We start from the raw sequence: 21,860 nt of genomic DNA, 5'->3' as shown, positions 1-21,860 counted from the left end.
ATGCATTAAGTTATAACTAACTTAATGTGCTTTAATCGGAGCTACTGCACAGTAACACTAAGGCATGGTTTTTTGTGATGCTAATGTGCAGTAGATTAATTCTGTGCATTAGCACAGTTTTTGCCTGCCATGCTAATGTGCAATAGAATTAGTCTACTGTGCATTTAATGTCTCAGGTATACATGCCCAGTATGTGTTTAATTGTATTACATTACATTTGTCCTGTTGATTAGTGTTCCAAATAATTGTAAATATTTTATTTATAAAGTATGATTTTTAGGTATTTCAGATGATTTTTAGGCATTTTCTGTTCTGTTTTAATACATACATCTAAGATCTCTTCATTGTTTCTGTGAGATTAATGTAATCAGCAAGATGGCAAGCCCACATTCACAGATCAGAGATGTAGATTTTATATTTTGTTTTTGTCTACCTATCCATTCATCTTAGGTTGTAAAAAAGGTGTCCGGTAGGCATTTTTACATATGCTCTGGGGAGAGTGGGAGGGGAGAACGGGGACGGTGCTTTACTTAGAGTGAATGTGAGAGCCAATCAAATTAAATCACCCACAGTGTTGCATGTATCAGCATCCCCATGCTTCAAAATGGTAACAGGGGTGCTTTAACTAAAGCTTGTTGAATGAGCTTTAGTTAAAGCACCCCTGCTGCCATTTTTGAAAGGATGCTGATACACGAGATGCAGAGGCTGCTGGAGGCGCATTACTTAGCACGGTCCAGCAGACTTGATGAATCACGTCTCCTCCAAAGTGCTGTAATTACAGTACATCAAAGCAGCCTCCCCACATGTCTACAGGCACCCTTAGAGTCTATTTACTAGAGCATCTTATGCTTTATGGATTGTCCTATGGTAGTGATTCATTAGACTCAAAATACTCCTCATTAGATTCAAGGCAATCCTTGGAAAATGCCACCTCTTAGCTTTCCCTTGTTTTTTGACTACAGAAAAATAGCAGAGCAATTCTTCTGTTGCAAAGCACTCTGAAAGACCACAACAGGTCAAGATGTTATTGACACTATGGATTCCTATTTGAACTCTGAGTTTATCCTGTGAATCCTGGTTACACACCTACATTTTGGAGCACCATTAGAAGGGGCTAACATTTTGGAACACCCTGAAAAGGAACTCAGGGCACCCCAGGATGTCTCAGTACCTTGGTTGAGAATCACTGTCCTATGAAAAGACGAAATTTATTATAATGGCTCAGTTCATGGTTTCATACCCCAAGCTTCTTTAGATATATAAATGCTGTGTCTGAGTACCTTGCAGTCTTTAAAGGCCTTAAATATTAATTTTAGGCACATCCTGGAGCTCTTAACCCCTGGATTTTCCAATATTAACATGTGAAACTAGTTTTAAGCATACTTCAGGTGACTTAAAGTTATGCCATTCCAGGGCAGGTTTAGCTCTGATCTGTGTTACCCAGCTCCTGTTCCATTAATGTGTGGCCACTTCATGCAGATAAGCCACCCAAGTTGCAGTTGTTCAGCATCCCAGGATGCAGGCTCCTCCTCCTGTTCCTGTTCTGTGTGGGCAAACTTTCCACCTCCTGAACTCTACTGCCCAGGGGACAGTTCCAGCACCAAACAAACTCCTTTTCCTGCCTCTAGGGGTGTTACCTTTCCAAACCCAGGGGTACAACCCTGTGCAAACAGCCTGTCAGTGGTGCCTACAGGCACTTGCTGCTCGTCTCCCCCCTCTCCGCTGCTGCCAACACCACCAGTGGTATCTGTGGGCAGTCAGCCTGATGCAAAAAGCGGTTCGTTTCTTTGGAGGCTCGCACGCGAAGAAATCTCAGACACACACTTATTAGCGGCACAAAAGGTGTATTTGCAAATAGGGTCAGAGCAGAGTCAAAGGACTCAGATTACTGCGCCCCCTGAGGAAATTCTTAGCTGGCTTTTATCTCTTCCCTCCTGGACACGTGTGCAGAAACAGGAACTCTTACAGCTTATTTCCGGTTCATACAAACATGTATGTGATCACGTCACTTCATCCGTCGCATGTATATTATAATTAACTACTTAAGTATGCAGGGCGGATAGGCAAATGCGCATCAGCTAATTGCGCACGCTCAGAAAGTTCTCTAGGTCACCAAAAGTTGAAATCCCCCCTCCTTTCAAGGACACAATCAGTTGAATTCCAGCTTCTGTAATCTGCATGTGAAAACCAAAAGGGAGGCCGAAAGAGTGTGGAGGAGGGAGTGATTTAGCATAAGAAAAGCTGGCAAAACTGGCCAAGGAGGAAAAAAGTCCTTGGCAGTGTTTTTTCTTATCAGGTACGAGATGCAAACTGTGCAGTTCTAACAACACTCCATTTCTAACAATATTCTAACAATACTCCATTTACTGTGCATTTCTAACAAGCCATCCCTGCTGGCCACTACCGACACTTCTGGTGGCATCTGTGGGTGGTCGCCAATCCCTGGTCGGTGCTTGTCACTCCTCCCACATCACCGACAGCGCTGGTGACATCTGCAGGAGCTCCCACGTACCGCCACTGTGCCTCCCAGCCACCAGGGGCACGCGTCATTCATGAGTGCTACATTACTCCCTTTTTTGCAGATGGAGAATCAAGGCACAGATAGATGAAAGATCAGACCCTCACAGGTATTTATATCCAGTATCTATGGTGAATCCTTCCTTAGCTGGGTATCACTCCTGAGGCAATTAGTCCTTGTCAAGGCTCACTCCTGCTCTGGATGTGCCTGGGTCTGGGAATTAGTTCGCCATCACCACTATCAGTCTCTGCTTGTCTAATGGCTGTGCATGGGCACAGATGGAGCAATAGTAACTTTAGGGAAGTGATTTCCTGAGCAGTAGTCCTGGACACAGCAGGGAGACATGGCCTTTGCCTTTATTGATTTCAGGTTTGGGCCTAAGTATCTTGCCTGAGGTCAGGGAGAAAGAACATGTGGTAGGGCAGAGACCTGCACCCTGGCCTCCTGAGCTGCTTATCCTACCTGCGGGGCTCTCTTCATGCCTGGGCTCTGGCAGTGGCTAATATCTCCTGTAAAGGAGAAGGCAGAACTTCCTTAATAAGGCACCTAGCCAGTTGTGCCATGCTGTTTCTTTTTGGTGAAGGAGTCTCCCCTTCCTCCTGCAGGCAATCATTTCATGCCCTGAAGCATGAAAGCTGATGACCTGTTATTATTTCAGATTCAGTAGCTGCTGTACAAATAATTCTGGTAATGAAATCCTTTCTGTGCATCCTCAATTTAACCAGGGCATTCAAATGGTTGGTAACCTATTCCAGAGGGAAGATCCATGTGTTGATTATGCGCTGCATAAAATAACATTATTTTTGCTCTAAATAACATCATCCTTTAATTTCATCAGGAGTCTCATTGTTTATGTGCTATAACATAGGGTGGAAACTCCCATTTTCAAGAGTTCCTTCCTAAGTCCTCTAGTGCAGTCCTTAGCCTTTTAGCTCTGTGCTTTCCTATTTTATACTTTTTGCAGTGTTTCCTCAAATGTGACTATAACCCTTTCCTCACCACTCTGTTTTCCTTTTTGTGGGTCTTTTGTTTATCACTGTGATGTTTTTCATAAAGTGAAGTGGCCACAACTATCTTCATCTCAGAGTTTTCCAGTTTGATTTGTTCTGATCACTCTGCTTTATATTCTAGCCTGTTTCTAATATGCCCCTGCATCATATTGTTTTATGTATTCTCATTCATTGTACTCTCCTTGTAAGTCCTTGCTTTTCCTTGCTGGTTTTCCACAGGTGGAATTCAATCTCTTTCTTGTCCTGCCCCCTTTTGCAGCAGCTAGAGGTCTCTTGTGGCAATGTATAGGCAGAAAGCAAATGGTAATTTGAGCAAAAGGGCTGATTTTAGCTGCTCTAAGATTAAGAGAAAATCGGAAGCTTGAGCCTTGTGTCTCACTTTGGGATAAGGCTCTGGAAGGTGAGTACATTTTTTTTCCTCCCTGTGACATTGCTACCCAGAGCAGCAAGCAAAAGATCTTGTTTCATTTCTCTAAACAATGTACATAGAATAGGAGGAGGATAGAAAGGGGAGGGTCTAATCTCCAAGTCATTCAGAAGTAGGTGGTGATCACAGCTGGGGTCCTACAGCTGTTCTCATTCAGACTTGCACAATGTTGGTTAGCCGCACTGCTGAACATAGTTTGCCTTGGTACTGGTATTATTTTGCACTTATGTGTTTTAAGGAGCTGTACTTCACTAGGCAACTCCAGACAGATATGCTGACACTCATGGATAATTTCTTGTGGCTCTACATTAAAGTTCAGTACTATGTACTTTTTAAAGAGGTTGATTTTGATCAGTAGCTGCAGTCCCTCATCTGGGCATTACCAAGTTTTACCATGTGTAAAGTATTTGGTCAAAACCAATCCTGGAGGTGTCTCCATGTCCACAGAAAAGAGCCTGGTTTTTTGTGAGATGCATTTTCACTTGGGTGACGATGGGCATCAGAAGGGTGTTTTAGGAGGAGGTTTACAAGGAAGTGCATTTTCTTAAAGGGACATGATTAAAAAAGCCACGAAGAAAAGATGGTACAAGCTCGTTGTGATATCTAACTTAAATGAGTTTGTGGTGTTTGGGTTGTCAAGGAGCCCACGATGGTTCAAATATGCACACAGTATTACAGATGACCTATTGAAATAATTTCAGAGTAGTGCTGTGGTTGCTACGACAACCAATGCTCTTTTGGCTTTCATCTGGCCATGTGACAGTGACTTTGACGTCAGCTGGAGGCAGAGTCTGTGGTTTAGTCCACACAGCCAAAGGCTTGTGAGAATCTGGTGGATGCTGGATTTATCCCTGTTGCTGCTGCTGCTTCTCAGAGGTTGCCAGAGCATGGACTATTAAAAACTTGCATTTCTGCAGTGTGAGGTAACTGGTTTGCTTTATGCTCTGATCAGGTATTTCTTCTTTTAAAAAAGGGGGGAAAGCCTATTGTGGTTTACTATTTCTCACGTTTGGTTTGCCTGCAAGTTTGCCTTGATGAACAGCTACGGTACTATTAGACAAATGCAAAGCAGCTTCCAGCTACTATTTCTGTGTGCAGTCTGCAAAGCAAAGTTAAATTTGGATTAATGGTCCATGAGGGGGGAATAAAATGTAATAGTTGGTTCTTGACACTTTGAACTACTATGTTGGAATATAAATAGAACAACATTAGGAAAATATTTCCTGTTGGGGGAAAAATCAAGTAATTTCTTTAGGAAACTCTTCAGGAATTGTGTTTTAGACTTCATTATAGCCTTGCACTTTTGCTGGAACTTTTAAAAAAAATCATCCTGATCATAGTAATCTGAACATCATTTAACTTTTTCTTTCATTTGCATTATGCTTAATTAATAGACACTTTGACCGAGACTGATAGAAACATCATGATGCCAAACTCCAAAAGTTTGAGTTCTCCTTTAAATCAGCTTTGTTCATGCACGCTCCAATCCACACTGCAAGCCTACTATGTTAAGTCTTCTATTGCTGTCTTGGAGTATGTGGTAGACTGACTGTATTCTGTTTACAAAGGAAAAGGTCAACAGCTTCCTGAAAAAAAAAATCCCAAATATGCCAAGATAGACAGACTGTTGTAATGTATGCTCTTGCCCCTCTGCTCTGTCTCTCTCTGTCTCTGTCTCTTGTCTCTCTCTCCCGTGCACACACACACATAGAGCTTTTCTTTTATGTGGGGAAAGATTAGCTAAAAAAACCCCTCATCTTAAATAATCCAAATAATTGAAAAGTAAAATAGTATGTTGATGATTTTTTTTCTTCTGAAGAAGTTTGGTTTTTAATGTTATAAAACTAGAAAGGCAGTTGTTACTAAGTGCAGAATGCAAGTGTTTAAAGTTTTATACCTTTGAGTTCGCCTGTGTATGTGTGAACCTATATATTCATTTAAAAAAATGACTGATGAAGCATCATGTATATTCTTTCCTGAAAAAAATATTAACCAATTCTATTATATCTCATTATTTCCTGTTCATTTAACAAAGGTTAAAGGGTTTACTGATGAAGATTGTATTTTAAAGCAGCCCCCATGCTGAAATTGTTAAGGAGCTGCAAACAAATGTAGAACAATACAATATAAAAGAAAAAACAGATATGTCAAAGGAGATGTAAATCTGTGTAATGTGATTTAAAACTGAAAGTACCTCTGCAATGAGAAATGTTGCTAATAATCTAGAGTTGACTAAATTCAGCATGCTTAAAATAAGAACAGAAATTAATGCACCTAGAACCTTAAAGCTTTTATAATTGATGCTGTTTAATGTAGACCAGGAAGGTTAAAACTTGTGCAAAAAATCTCAAATATTTTAAGACTTATAATTTGAAACTTGATGTTTTAAATGTTTCTCGTAATAGTGGAACATCACTATGACTCACGCTGAATGCACTTTGTCTAAATGAATTTAATGAAGATTAACAATATGCAGCAACTGTAAAATACCATTATAGTTAATATCCTTTTATAAACTCCATGATAATTTAAAATCTCTAATGAAAGTTTAGTCTTCTCTACCTGGTGATGTGATGAATGGTAATCTCTCATTGACTTTGGTGCAACTGGAGGGCATTCAACCCCACTCCCGTGTGAACCTTATAGGACTTGCTGGAGGTGCTCTGCTTTTTTTATCTGAGGCTAAGAAACAAACAGGGAGGAAGTTGACTGTTTGACAGACCAACCCTGAATTCAGAATACAGGAACTGTGAAAGTGCACAGGTTGGCTTTTTAGCTGAAGGGAGGGAAGTAGCTAGTAGAAAAGATCACTCCACTGTGCACTGCTCACAAGGCCATCGTGCTTTATTTTAAAAGTCTAGTTGACCCTTTCTGTTATCAAATATTTTTTTACTACTACTTGGATTTTATCTTCTGTGCTAGTGAAGTTCATGAGATAATTCAGCTCCTCTCCTTTTTTGTGCCATAACCTGATGTTACCTCCTCTCCTACCCAGCATCCAAGGGCGAGTGAGCTGTGAAGCAAACAGGATATAGGGTTCACCTTCTCATACTTTGCTCCATGCTATATTTGTAGAGACTTTGACATTAGAGTATACACTTGGTTGCATTTGAAACCCAGAGGTCTGATGTAAAGCGAAAGAAAACTGCATTGCATTCACTTCTAGTGACATTACAGCCTTATCCAGCTGCACGGAGACTGGCACGTGTATCTCTTATTAGCCTTAATACGAGTTACACGAGTCAAATACTCATATGTGCATCAGGAGGAGACTATCCCTTCACACAGCCTTGTCTCTTTATCCATGAAAATGAATGAACTGATTAGCAATTACCATAGAATCAGAGAATTTCACCTTAGGGGACACCTTAGCTAAAAAGGTATCTAAATCTCTATGTATCACTACCCCTTAAACTGGATTTCAGCAGTAAAATGTTTAAAAACCCACTGGAATGCTTGATACATTCACATATAAATAATTAAACATTCAGCTCTTCATTAGACTGTATCTGGCTCTTATGCTAATCTGTAAGTCTTTCAAGATAGGCAATTCTTTTAACATTTTAAAGGCTGGATCCTCCACTCAGTTACACTATGTTACAGAGCTATAACTCCATTGTATTCTGCGTTATGGCACAGGCTATGTCCCAGCGCAGTGCTGTGCGGAGGTACCAGAAGCAGTATAGTTGTGTTAGTGCAGCAGTCTGATTACACCAAATGAGAATCATATCATAGTAGCACAGGAGGAGTTTTACAGTAATGCATCAATAGCAGGGGTTAGCAACCCTTAGGCACAGTGGGCTGAAGTGTCACTGCTTGGTCTATGGTGGGCTGGCACTTCTGACGCAGCGGCTGTCGCTGGATGTGGGGATTAATAAATCTGCACTGTCACCACAGAAGCCCCCCGCCATAAAAATGCTACCAATATTTGGGCTTCATGGGCTGGATAAAATTATACTGTGGGTCAGAACCAGCCCACAGGCATTAGGTTGCAAACCTCTAATTTATACTGCTTCTGGGACCAGAGCTAGCTTGCTCAGAGCTGGCATAGCTGTCTCTGCATGGTACCAGCAGTGGCACTGATTTAGGGGTGGGCACATGGGATGCCAGCCCTGGCTGCTTATTTAGAGGGGATGGCAGAACAGCCGGCCCCTAGGGAGTCCACACCATGGCAGCAACAACATGCATCCTAAGACTCTCTAGTGCTAGGGGCTCCTTCCTTCCTCACTCGCCTCTCTGGTGCTTGGCATCTCTCAGGCAACTCTGCCCCGGGCACCAAAATTCCTCTGCACTGCACTGCACAGGGAACTGGGAGAGCAAAGTCGGGTATCAGAACCTTAAACTACATTTGCAGAAGTTGTTTTCACCCATGTTAGAAATTGTTAAATTGTGATAGTAATGGCTTGAAACCACACTAGCAATAATTGTTTTAAGTGACAGGAGAGCAGCAGTGCAGAACTGGCATTTCAATGAACAGTTGCTTTTTTACCTCAACACAGATGCCATGCGTATGATATTGTGGCGGGAAAGTGCGTGCTTGCCCCATGGTTTGTCCCAAGCCCAAGTACACAAATCAAATTCTGGAATGGTTTTATATTCACATTTTAAAGGGACCTTCTTCAGCGACCTGAAATCTGTGCAGAGAGTTATAGTCAGATAACAGTTAAAGAAACAGAATGCGTTTTGGCTGTTCTCATACTGCTGTTAAATTTATCTTCTTAAATAGCAGGGGATAAGAGCTGAGGTATGAGAAACAGTAATTTTGTAATTATTTTACATGGGTGGAATTGTTCTGTCATCAAATTTGCATTTCAGTCGGCATTACGGGATGAAAATATAATTAGAAACTGCAGTTCAGAAATCATTGGAAGCAGTATTTCCCAGAGGGAGCTCACTAAGAAGCTGCTCTCATTAAAACTTTAGCTGATGTTGAAATCCTAGAATTGGAAAATATGAACGTGGAGTTGTAGAGTTCGCTTCACTTCTGTGGTCTTAACACTCTGGACTTTCTGCTGGACTTCAGTTTTTGGATCATTTAAAGCTAAAGCTAAAGTATCAGGCCCTGTTTCACAGGAATTTAAGCTGATGCTGCTGTTACTTACCAAATTGTTTGCAACCACAAAATGACATTGAGACCATGTTAAGAATCGTACTTGCTCCTGAGAAACCCAGGAAGCTTGGACTGAAACATTTTTAATCAGCCCCAGTCTCAAAGCCATGAACTGACCCGATGCCTGGAATCCCCAGAAATATATAGTTGCAGTGAAATGAGAAAAGGATGATCTTCTGGGCTTAACTCTGTAGTTCTTTGCTCCCATGAATTTGACAGTAAATATTACCAACAGTGTGTAAGGCTGGGATTGCATGGCTTTCATTGATTTAAAATTGTTTAAACTTTTACTGTTGTTAAGAAACACATTCTTTTTTTCGTGGTGTTAATGGGAAATGAAAATTGGTATCTGAGAGAGATGAAAAGTTTTGAAGGATCTTTGGATCCAGTTTCATGGTGATAAATCTATTCTAAATTTATTGTAAATGCTGACTATGCCACAAGGGGCAAAGCATGCCGATCAGGTCAGTGGATGGCAGGCAGCCTGATGCACAGAGCATGATGAATACAGCCTTATTCCATAGCAGGAGGGCTGCAGGTGCTGGAAGCACATTCACTGTTCAGATTTCCCTGCATATACCACACAGCTGTGCTTCTTGGGGATTTCCTGTGCTGCTCATGGAGAAGCTATGAAAATGGAGGCGGAGTAGGGTTCGGAACAGCAGGCCAGCTTTCTAAATCTGGCTTGATCCCTCCACTGAGAATAAAGTCTTACTTGATTGCAGCAAAGGTTTTGTACCATCCTGCCCCATCCCAGGAGTCCCTACTCACCCCCACACCTTGGTACCTCCAACTGCACTGTGCTGCCTCCACCTCAGCCCACCCCCAGCCTTACCCCTCCTCCCCCATCCTTCCAAGGATCCCCCCACCCGCCCCCACCTCTCCTTCCTTCTAGCCCTGCAGCTCCATCCTGGCCGCACTGTCCCCCTCCCAGTCTCACCTGGCTGGACTACTGGACTCTGGGCAGCCTTGCAGGTGAGCAGCCTTCACAGACAGGCAGTGGCCAGGACACAGTGGTAGCATGTGGCTGGGGGTAGAGAAGAAGCCTATGGAGGATCCCATGGGCTACCCACTCCTGACAGTGCTCCCTGCGGGTGATGAGCTGCCCTTATACTCAGACACGAAGTGGCACTGCTCTGCTCTATTTGTCCATCAATGTTTCCATCCTGCCTCAATCAATCTCACAATTTCTTATTTTTTTACAGGCAGCTTTTTTTTTTTTTTACAGCCTTTGCAGACAAACATTTTTAGCCCCCTTTGGCACTCCTTTTGCGCAGAGGCACTGTTAATGTATGCAGATTGGACAGAAAAGGGGCTAGTACCTTCATAGACTGGCAAAGGGGAGAGTTCACAGACCCACTCATTTGGCTCTGAATAGAAGCAGCAGTCAGTGCTCCAGCCCAGGAGGAGCTCACTTTGTGTATGCATGCAGCCAGATGCACACTGTGATAATGCTCTGCCAGAGTTGTTATGCCTACAGAGTATCTGCTTTTCAGTGTCAATAACTGCTGTTGAGTTTCTTTAATGAAGCACATTTTTAAATATAACATTTACACTGTGGAACATTTTCCAGAGTATCTAAATAATACTCAGCAAAAGTTAGGCTACTGAAGCCAGTGTCCTCAGATAATTAGGTGCCTAGTTCCCTTTGATTTCAGTGGGATTAAATGCTTGTATACCTTTGAAGATCCAAGCCCGCGTAACTTGAAGATATCATCTATGATGACTTCAGTCACCTTTAGGTGGGTGAGTAACACTTGCATGTCTAACTTTAATTCCATATGTGACTCCACTTGCACTTTCATGTCTAACTCTTAACATGTGTGGCATTTTGGGCCACTTATGGAAAAGCTTTATCCCCTAGTCTCTGCTGAGTTACTCCTCTTGTCCTCCAGAGCATATTTAGAAGGGATCAGCTCCAACCACTTACTCTTTATTGTGATCCAATTCTGTCCCAGGAGACATGTCACTCCATGTAAAATCCTGAAAAAAGACACTAGAGCCTGTTGGATGAAGTAACAGGGTCCTTTCCATGTTGTGGCTCAGTGGTCAGGGTCCTGATAGCTAATTTTTGTTGTCCTCAAAGATGGCTAAAAAGAATGTTTCTTTTCCTTTGGAAGCTATGAAAAATAGAAATACAAGTGTGTAGTTTGCCTGCTCTACACCAGGACTGAAAAAATACTCACTACTTGACCTTTAACATGTTAATGCCAACAGGTGCTTCTGAAGAATCAAGATTTTGTCTCTTAGAGCAGTGGTCTCCAAAACGGGGTGCATGCACCCGAGGGGGTGCACAAGACGATCCATTGGGGTGCGGGAAGAAAATATTATAACTTCTATTTATATTTATTTTTTATCTAAAAAAAAAATAAGAAAGAAATTAAGCTTTACTGATATTTAATATACGGATTGACACTGGCGCCCTCACTCGGTCCGTATGTCAGACGGTCACATGTCACGTACGGTATGTGAGGTATCCTGAAGCAAGAGTGGGGGTTCCACAACGCGGAGGTACAGTAGTACAGTGTATACTGGTCTCCAAACTTTGCACAGTGTTACACTGAATCGTACATGTATATAATTTATAAATAAATACATATATTGGGGGTGCACAATCAAAAAAGTTTGGAGACCACTGTCTTAGAGCTTCAAACTTGTTCTCAACTTATAAGAAAGTGAGGGTTTTGAAAAGAGTCCAAGACTAAGTGTCCCTAATTGGGTTTTATTAGACAAGCATATTGGATAAGGTAGGGTCTTGCTCTTATTTTCCAAACAAGAAAAGTTAAAGCAGAAATATTAAAAAAAAAAATAAATCCCAGCTAGATTCTTTCTTGGTAGGTTTCCTTCATTCACTGAATGCAGTAGATTCATACAATTGTTCCTATTAAACTTGGCCATCATTTATGTCCCTTCCAAGCTTACAGAAACATAGCGGGCACCTCTCATGTGAGTCTCTAACTAGACACTTGCAGTGATTTCAGCTACGATGCAATTCAACCTCAAGAATCTTTCATTCCAAATAAAAGATTCTACTTATTCTTATGCTGTACAAATATTCCTAATCGCCAAATCCAACTGGTTGGGGAAATGAATGCAAGACTGTTGATTATTTCTACAGCTCATTTGTGCTTCTTATCACAGTATTATTCTTTTGTGTAGAGTGGCAGCATGATTGCAGAGTCCTCTTAACTTAGCCATTTTAACAAGCACAGGTCCAATTAAAGCAATTATATTTCAGCAGAGATGTCTGCTGTCTTCTGGATAAGTCTGTCAAGTATTGTATTCGCAGCTGTTTATTTTGTCTGTGAATTTGTATATAAACCCATTACTGACCTTGCTTAGATAATTCACATTTAAGGGGCCATGGAAATATGTTAAGTGAGTGTGTAGCCTGTAGTGCATAAAGAGTGAAAAATTATGACCGGCTTAGAATAGAATTAGAATAGAATACACTGTCTTTGGTCATTGAATGTCATCATAAAGGGCCTGATCTTACAAAGAATGGAGAACTTTTAATTCTCACAATCTCACTTAAATGCTAAATATCTAAACCTGTTATAGGAAGTTGCCATTTTACTGTGCTAGCTGTGGATGGCTTTTTGTGCTAAACCCTAACATAGATCCTTTACAATTACACTGCATTTCATTTTACCATCTTGATAGAGTTGTTCAGTTTTGCAAGAACTCTTGAGTAGTGAATAGCTATGCAAAAAACCCTTAATGCTTTTGCTTTGTCTGTTGGAAGGTCCTCATGGCAGAGTAAGTAGAGGCCTTAGCACTGCAAATGGAGCTGGTCAAAAGTTGGAAGTTCTCTTCCTCAACATTCTGAAAAGAATAAATGTCTTGCTTCACAATAAAAAGTTTGAAATTTTCCTTGGGAGAGAAAATCTAGAAAAAATCTTCAAAGTTATCGACACATTTTGCTTTAAAAAGGAAAATAAAGGGATGTCCAAGAGCTCAGTCTGTGTGGTGACCAATAAGTCATTGTGCCCTGGGCTTCTAGGATGCCTATCACTATGTGCATGCAGACTTTCTGGACAGATGAACAGAATTTGGCCCACCTGGCTGACATAGTAATTGAGTTTACAGGACTTTAGTGGATGCATTGAGCTTGGTGAATTGACACTTCCTTGATGTCTTGTGTATGAAGTGAGGGAAAAGCTCTTTTCTGGATGACAGCATTTTTGGGGCTAATACTTTTTTGTGCCCTCCAAACTGAAATAAGGGAGAGGGAGGTAAGTCCTTGTTAAAAATCACGATTACTTACATGGCTTTGTACAGCTGGAAGAGAATCAATATAGGACCCCACACTTGGAAGATACATGGTACATAGTGGGCACTTCTACATGTGCATTTACTACACAGTAACTTACTATGCATTTTTAGTAAGGGCATTTTTACATACTGTATTGCTTGCAGTTGTATAAGCTGCAAAATGCATGTCAGCATACAGAAAATGGGGGCAGTCCAATTTTGAACTAAAACACATAAACAGTGTTTTAGTGCAAAAAGTGCATCTCTGCCATTTTCTTTGCGCTGACACAGGTATATTTCTCCACTTACAGAACTGCAAACAATGCAGCGCCATGCGCATCATCTTGCATGCGGAGCAGTCTCAGTTAATCCAGTCTGCTCTGATGTGCCAGATCTCCAGTGCATGTTCAGGCATGAAAATGTATATGTATAAATGCCCCTTGTTACTACACAGTAAGTGGTTTTTAGGCTGGCGTCTACACATGCAGCTGTTAAAGCGCAGTAACTCTGTGTGTGGACTGACTCGGGATTAACTTGAGTCCTAAGTCAGTCCACACACGCAGTATTACTGCACAGTAAGGTGTCTATGTGTGCATTACTGCACAATAACTAATTGGGTGTAAATATGATGCCTTCATGATGCAGGTATCAAATTTATGCTCTAGTCGGTGTAAGTTACCATAGTTACTGTGCACGATGAGCATGTAGATGCATGCCCATACTGTGCAGTAATTTTCAGTTACTGCACAGTAACCTAAAATACTGCACAGTAAATGTGCACATGTAGATGCACCCAGTATAAGTTGACACAATCTAAGACAAGCAGTTGGTCATGCAACCTACGTTTACCTGGAGTAAAGGTGGTTAAGAAGTTTTAATGCAATGCTGTAATAGGAAGAGAGGTGAGACACCCCTGCCATCCCGTCCCATCCCCCCCCACACATGATTGCCACATTGGTACAGAGTTGTAAAGTGGAAAGACATTATTAGACAATGGATTTAGCATGTGGTGTACAATTGCTGTGGTTGAGAATAGTCAAAGTCATAAAACGTCTTTGTTGATTAATGGTGTGTATGATAGGGGTTCAGTCTGTCTCCCCAGTCTTGCTTCTGGCCAGTGGTTGGGGGCACTGACTTTGACTGGGTGAGGACCCATGATGTGCTTGACATGGTTGTTTCTCAACCATTGGATGCTGTCAGATACCATGAGGAACCTTGGATGAAGAAGCCAAGAAACCTCTAGCAGTCAGAGAAAGGAGATATCCAGTGTCTTTGTTATAGGTGTTGGGTAATATAGTCCTCCCTTACCAATTCTCAAAATGTAGTTGTTGCTGTTAAAGACAATGTGCTTGACACTGTTTTCTCCTAACAAACTTCATTCACAGTAATATTGTTCACTATACCACAGCATTTAGGTTGGTCCTAATTTGTTCATTAGAAACTGGTTGGGATAGAATGAACCAGACTCAGGAGCAAGACTTGCAACTGGTAGTTCTTTCTCCAGCATCACTAGAGCTGCTTCACAACATTTTGCTTTGATTTGGTCTTATGCAGATCTTACCTGATGGCCTCCTCTGGCAGATGCCCTGCCATGGTGCTAGCAAAGACAATGCAGAACATCATGTGTACTTTCTTTTGGTAAAGGGTCACAGTGCCTGTGCTCTTTTCTTTTCTTTTTTTTTCTTTTTGGGATGAAATATTCTGTGAGAGAGAGAACAGTGAGGAAGTTGTTAGCTATCACCATATATCAGTACTGTATAAAAAGCTTACCAAATACTTGATAACGTTGCTGTCAAGTGTTGGTACAAGTTCAAGCTACAACAGCAAACATGGTATACACCAGGTCCAGGGTTATTTTGTTAAATTTGTTAATGAAAGCTGAGGAAGCAAGGCCTTTAAGTGGCTTCTGAAGTTTTGCTACAATTAGTTCCTTTTGCAGTACACCCATGACCAAGGACTTTTAGTCAAACTGTAGTGTTGGTGTCTCCCTCTTAATGTACCCATGTAACACCTGTGAATGGTTCCTTTTAGCCCTAAACTTCTGTAAATCTGTGTGAATCTGTAAATCATATTAACCAACATAAAACTCATTGATGAATGAAGATGGCTAAGGTATGTGGCTTTTTACACAACTGTTCCTTAAACACTGAAGTCCTTACAGAAAGTCCTGATTCATGTGGCAAAGCACTTGGACAGAAAGCAAATTTTAGTCTGTAATTAATTAATAGTGACATTGCATCTCCTAACAAGCAGGTATATAAGGTAAAATGCATTTTTGGTACATGCTTCAACACAATACTTCATTATGATGTTAGTGGACTGTTGCACTTGATTTGGTAAACTGGTTGCACTTGCACTAGAGTAGAGGACCAGCAGCAACGTGGTTAATAGACTTATTGCTAATGCAATATCTAGTATATACATAACACCTGACAAAGTAGGTTGATGCTCATGCTGTTCTGAGCAGTTAGGCTCTAAGGTGTCCCCTACCCTACCTTCTGCCTTGCTAAGGTTTTAAAGCAGTTGAAGCCAACATTTTTCGCATGCGTGCCACAAATTAGATTTCATAGATTTCATAGACATTAGGGCTGGAAGGAACCTCGGAGATCATCAAGTCCAGTCCCCTGCCCCAGGGGCAGGAAGTCAGCTAGGGTCAAAGGACCCCAGCAAGATAAGTGTTTCTTGAATGAGTCCAGTCTAGATGCCTGCATCACATCTGGAGGGAGTCTACTCCAGGTCCTGGGGGCTCGGACAGTAAAGAAATTTTTTCTTATGTCCAGCCTAAAACGGTCTTGTAGGAGTTTATGACCGTTGGTCCTTGTTTTATGACTGTTGGTCCTTAGCTTCACATCCTCCCTGCGTGTCACTCTGATCCCCTTCCCCAGCTCAATCAGCCATTGTGCTTTCTGCTCCCTGCCCTGTGCCCCCTTCCCAATCTGCTGCTCGTTTTTCCTGCTCCCTGCTCTATTTGCAACTGTACTTCCTATCTCTTCCCTGCTCTGACACATGCCACACACAAGGGCTGCCTGTGCCACTTGTGCCACACATGCTGCAGGTGGTTGGGCATCTCCACTTTAAAGCATTTTCTAGTATTTTACCCATTCTTTCTTTCTTTCCCCAAATAATATTTTAACTGAATTATTTGATCTTCAAAAGAGGGAAATGTGCAGCCAAACTGGACAGCTGCAGGCTTTTGTGTGTCTGTGTCAGAGTAAAAGCTGTATTTAATTTTAATGGAAGATTATAAGCCAAGTGACAATTCCCAGTATTCCTAGCAATATAATGTCTTTTATATCCCCAGATATGACCTTGTTAATAGTCTTAACTGAGTCTCCAGCTGCAATGCCCAAGGCTAAACTTATTTTTGCATGCACAGCTACATTCAGTGAATGTTACAAAATCCCAAACTTTCTCCTTAGAATTTCTACTTCCATTAACAGTAGTCTCTGGCCCTAAAGTCCTATAATTCTTTCAAGTAGCTCATTGTGAATAAAGGAAATTCTGTAAATAAGAAGTGTTCCTGTTCTGCACAATAGAGGACAATTGATTTATTTGGTAATAAAATCCTATTCAACTGACCTTATATTACTTCAGTGTTTGTATTGATTGATCTTTATCCTTTGTGTTTTGCTACAATCTTTCTATTAAGCTATCAGTATTGTCCAAATTGCCACTGCTCAACTGCACATAACTCACTTTTCCTTACTAATTAAGTTGGTTATTTGATTTTGCTGGTGGGTAAATGTGTTCAAGATTTTACAGTGCTGCTACATTTCTACATGTAAACAAATACAGTGACAGGCTTTTCTCTGTCATTTATGAGGTTCCCCCCAACCCTTGTTACAGAGCTTAATACCAGCTGCTGTTTAGGTGCCTGTCACAAAAAAGAATCTAAATGGTACTGTTGTGTGACATGCTTGTCCCTGCATGCATTAGTCTTGACGGGGTCTGGGTAATTGGATGGTTTGTCATGTTTGTAAAAGTGCATTATTTCTACATTTGTCCAGCCCACTCCCTTTGTCTATAAAAGACTTTTAAATTGCTTAAACATGTTAAGAAAAACATAATGTACTATAGAGACCTTTATTGCATTTCATTATGAGGCACTGAATCTAATAGCCAAAGATCATCAGTTTATTTTTAAGTAGGCAGCAGCAAGATAATCTAATTTTGTGCCCATGTCTCTTAGGGAAAGTATAATTAATTTACCCAGCCTTCCCATTAGAAACCCTAAACCCAATTAGTTTATTTAAGCATGTCTTATGGAAAAGGTCCACACTGTTAAATGTTGTTCATAAGCAGTGTCTTGATTACTAGCTGTGGTGTTATTCAGAGTTACTTGGATTCACTGCTTTTTTTCTGCCTTGAGGAAATTCATATGACAAAAGGTAGACCATGAAGTCAGATCATGAATAGTTGATTTACCTATCTCACTGTGAAAAGAACAGTTTCATTTCAGTAGGCTTGGCCTCAGTGTCTCAGTCAGATAGAAGCATATCTATATCCACTTGAAGGCCTTTGGATCATGTGTATGTCTGTGTTCCACGTAAGAGAAATAAAGTGAGGTACCTATGTAATATTTCCTGATTCTCTTGATATTCTCTTGATCCAGGAGGCAGAATGAGAACCTCAGTCCAAGACCAGAATTTCTGGTATTACGTGAGCCTCGTCAGATGCAAGTGACAAAGGAAGGGAAAGACCAATGTATATTAATTAATCACAAGACAGCTGTAACCTATCAATGAGATATGACCATGAAAAAGATACATTTTAAAATTGAATTTATGGGGTGAGATATTTCTGATAGCTAGAGTAATATCAATGACATTGTGAAACAAACTGGCCTATCCTCTTATGAAATACTGTGTACAATTCTGGTCACCTGTGTTCAGGAGAGATGCATTTAAACTGAGAAGGACTCTAGGAGCACGTAGGGAATGGACATCATATCTTAACAGAGGGAACAAGAAGAGCTTCTTTAAGCAGTCTAGGAAAAGGAAGAATGAGAGGAGATACGATCACTCTCTATAAACAAATCAGGAGATAAACACCAAGGAAAGAAAAAAAATATGTGAATTAAAACACTAATGATGGTGTAAAAACAAGTGTGTATTAGGGCTGGGCAAAGCTTTGGTCCCTGATCCAGTTAGGCAGAAATTCAGCCCAATTCAGTGGCTGAATCGAATCAGAAGACACGTTAATCTCTCTGAATCGAATTGGAACCCTCCGAATTGATTTGGAAAGATTCGGCAATTCAAACATAGACACAGCTTTAAATGTTTTTTCTACATGTTTTTTCTACAGCTCTGAGATTGGAGCAGGGGCTGGGACATTGCTGCCTGTTGCCAGGGCAGGGGGACATTGTCTCCACCAGGCTCTGAGATCAGAGCCCGTCCTGGCAGCAGGCAGATGCCAGAAGAGGAGCCAGTGTCTCAGCCCCGACTTTGATCTTGGAGTCGAGGGCCAGAGCTGCCTGCTGCAGGGACAAGGGGACGTTGTCCCCACCCGGGATCCATAATCGGAACTGGTCCTGGCAGCCGGCAGCTCCTGGAGGAGGGGATTGTTCTCCCACACCTTGCTGCCTGGGCTAATCAGGAGCGATTTACTACCAGTCAGGTCTATAAACTGTCTGCTACTGCATGGTAAATCTACCTGTATTTATAAGTTTCATAGTTTCTAGGGTTGGAAGGGACCTGAGCAGATCTTCAAGTCTGACCCCCTGCCATGGCAGGAAAGAGTACTGGGGTCAAACGACCCCAGCAAGGTGTTCATCCAGCCTCCTTTTAAAGACCCCCAGGGTAGGAGCCAGCACCACTTCTCTTGGAAGTTGGTTCCAGATCCTAGCCACCCTGACTGTGAAGTAGCGCCTCCTGGTGTCTAATCTGAATCTACCCTCTGCCAGCTTGTGACTGTTATTCCTGGTCTCTCCTGGTAGTGCACGGGGGAACAGGGACTCCCCCAGTGCCTGTTGGTCCCCTCTGACTAGTTTGTAACAGGCCACAAGATCCCCCCTCAGCCTTCTCTTGTGGAGGCTGAACAGGTTCAGGTCCCGTGGCCTCTCCTCATACGGCCTGCCCTGCTGCTCCCTGATCATGTGAGTGGCCCTCCTCTGGACCCTCTCCATGTTGTCCACATCCCTCCTGAAGTGCAGCGCCCAGAACTGGACACACTACTCCAGCTGCGGTCTGACCAGTGTCACATAGACGGGGAGTATCACCCATAACAGCATCAGGAGCTGCTCGTGCAGTCAGGCCTCTCCCCTTTGCTTGCTCCGGCAGAGCTCCCTTCCCCCTTGGCTGCTAGCAGGAAACTGCCCTCCTGGCCTCAGGCCTGGGATTTATGTGAGAGCCAGGCCCTGCCCCTTTTGGTCAGCTGACCAGGTGCAGGTGCAGCCAATTCCCTCCTTAACTGGTTGTCCTGGCAACCGGCACTGACGAGAAGGGAGTTCCCCAGCCTGTAGGTATGCTGCTGATTTTTCCTCCCCAGGTGCAATACCTTGCACTTGTCAGTGTTGAAACCCATCCTGTTCTTATCCGCCCATCCCTGTAACCTGTCTAGGTCCGATTGCAGCCTATTCCTCCCTTCTAGCATGCCCACATCCCCCCACATCTTAGTGTCATCAGCAAATTTGAACAGGGTGCTTTTTACCCCCTCGTCCAAGTTGCTGATGAAGATGTTGAACAGTGCAGGCCCAAGGAGGGAGCCTTGGGAGACCCCACTGCCCACATCCCTCCAGGTCGAAAATGACCCGTCCACCACCACTCTCTGGGTGCGGCCCTCCAGCCAGTTGGCGACCCAATTGTCTGTGTAGGTGTCGATGCCACAGTCCCCCAGTTTCTTAATGAGAACGGGGTGAGAGAAAAAGGTCTTCCTAAAATTAAAATTCAGAAAGTCCAGAAAGACTATGTCCACTGCTACCCCTGCATCTAAGGATTTTGTGACCTGGTCATAGAAGGCCACCAGGTTGGTCTGACAGGACCTGCCTCTAATGAACCCGTGTTGGTTGCCCCGAAGCATAACCTACCTCGCTGGCCCCTCGTGGGCATGTGCCAGGATAATTCTCTCAAGACGCTTACCCAGGATCGAGGTAAGACTAACTAGTCATCTACTGTGTGGCTTTCTAAGTAGTAGAAAGCCACACAGTAGATGAATCTACTGCACAGTAAAGTGTCTCATGTAGACACACCCTCTGTAACATGGTCTGAGGTCCCCAGCGCACTTCACAGCAGACCTAGAAGTGGACCAGAAGCACTTCCAATCCACTTCCGGGTCTGGATGCTTTGTTCTGATATAGTGTTCCTTATTGCCTTGAAGGTTATTCAGTAAAAGTCAAAATTCAAACCACTAAATTTTCCAGGATCAATGCACCTTTTTTGAAAATCTGGAATAAGGATGATAATTTTTTCATGGTCTGACCTGTGTTGTTGAGATCCTGTGGGATGATAGAGCAGAAGGAAAAAATGGTGTTTTTGCCTTTCCCCATTTTGAGGACTGGTAAATCTCAAAATGTCTTATATTCTTAAAACTTTTTGTGTGCTACTTCTTACTTTAAAATTATAATGGATCTTCCCTGAAATTTTCAACAAGAATTTGTATCCTTTCCCTCTTCATCTTAGAGGACTTTAGAGATCTTTGGAGGACATTGACGGTAACATCACAGGAACCTGAAAATGGAGTTATGTCTCTTCCAGACTTAAGTAGGAGGAGGAATGGCTTTGACTGGGCAGGCCTTGTTATGATGGAGGTCCCAGCTTTTGACTGCAAGAAATGGTGCCTCTTCCCCTTTCACTTGAGGGCTGGTGTGGTAATAAACAAGGATTCCAAATCTTGTAATGTTGCCATTCAGCTCTTCAAAATATATTGTCTAAATCAGAACCTACTGTTTTTAATTTTAAAAATACATATTAACAAGCTTTAGAAAAAATAATCTTTTTCTATATTAAAAAAGCAGTAAAGCGCATTTCATATGTTAGGACCTATCATCCTTACTAATGCTAAAGCAGTCCGTATTTTGAAGAGTTAGTTTTCACCGACATGTTGAGGGTTGGCTCAAAAGGTGAAGCAGAGAGATATAGCCATCACCTCAGGCTTGGGCTTAGCTGTTCTAAAGCTAGTGGCTCAAATCCTCCCAAAACATTTCAAACTCAGCTTGCTGACTTGGTGGACAATCATCACTGGTAGAGTTATGCAAGTGACTGATTTCTAGGTTCAGCTACCAAATCAAATAGAAAAAATTCTATTTGGATTGAACTAAGATGAATGTTTTTTCAGTTTTGCTTGCTGAAGTGAAAAATGACTGTTTTCATGTAGTCTGATGTAAATTTCAGGCTGAATGCAATCGTCTACATTTCAAGCATATATAAAAAAGTAAAGGAAGGGAAAGCACTAGAGTCATAAAACTGGGGGAGGACCCATTCCCCTTCTTACCCAATAACTGAAAGGTTGGAGCATTCACCTACAATGTGGGAGACTTGGGTTGAATTTTCACTCTACCTGGGCAACTCAAATCTGCATAGTCACTGCCCTACAAACTATGAGAAT

The 21,860-nt window shown here is 42.0% G+C and overlaps 1 protein-coding gene across 2 annotated transcripts in view; it reads left to right on the top strand.

Moving 5' to 3' along the window:
- The first annotated feature begins 3,796 nt into the window (after window positions 1-3,796).
- Window positions 3,797-21,860, top strand: part of NCALD (neurocalcin delta) — a 79,702-nt gene continuing 61,638 nt past the window's right edge. Inside the window, exon 1 of one of the 2 annotated variants that reach the window (XM_090040451.1) lies at window positions 3,797-3,928. The gene's annotated coding sequence lies outside the window, so the exon portion shown is untranslated. Of the gene's footprint in view, window positions 3,929-4,739; window positions 4,879-21,860 lie in introns of those variants that run through there. The other variant, XM_090040450.1, reaches the window with a different exon arrangement.

The sequence above is a fragment of the Crocodylus siamensis genome, chromosome 3 (assembly GCF_052110815.1).
Source record: "Crocodylus siamensis isolate JL-2025a chromosome 3, ASM5211081v1, whole genome shotgun sequence".
In the NCBI taxonomy this organism is placed as follows: Eukaryota; Metazoa; Chordata; order Crocodylia; family Crocodylidae; genus Crocodylus; species Crocodylus siamensis.
This window is presented reverse-complemented; position numbering and strand designations above follow the sequence as displayed.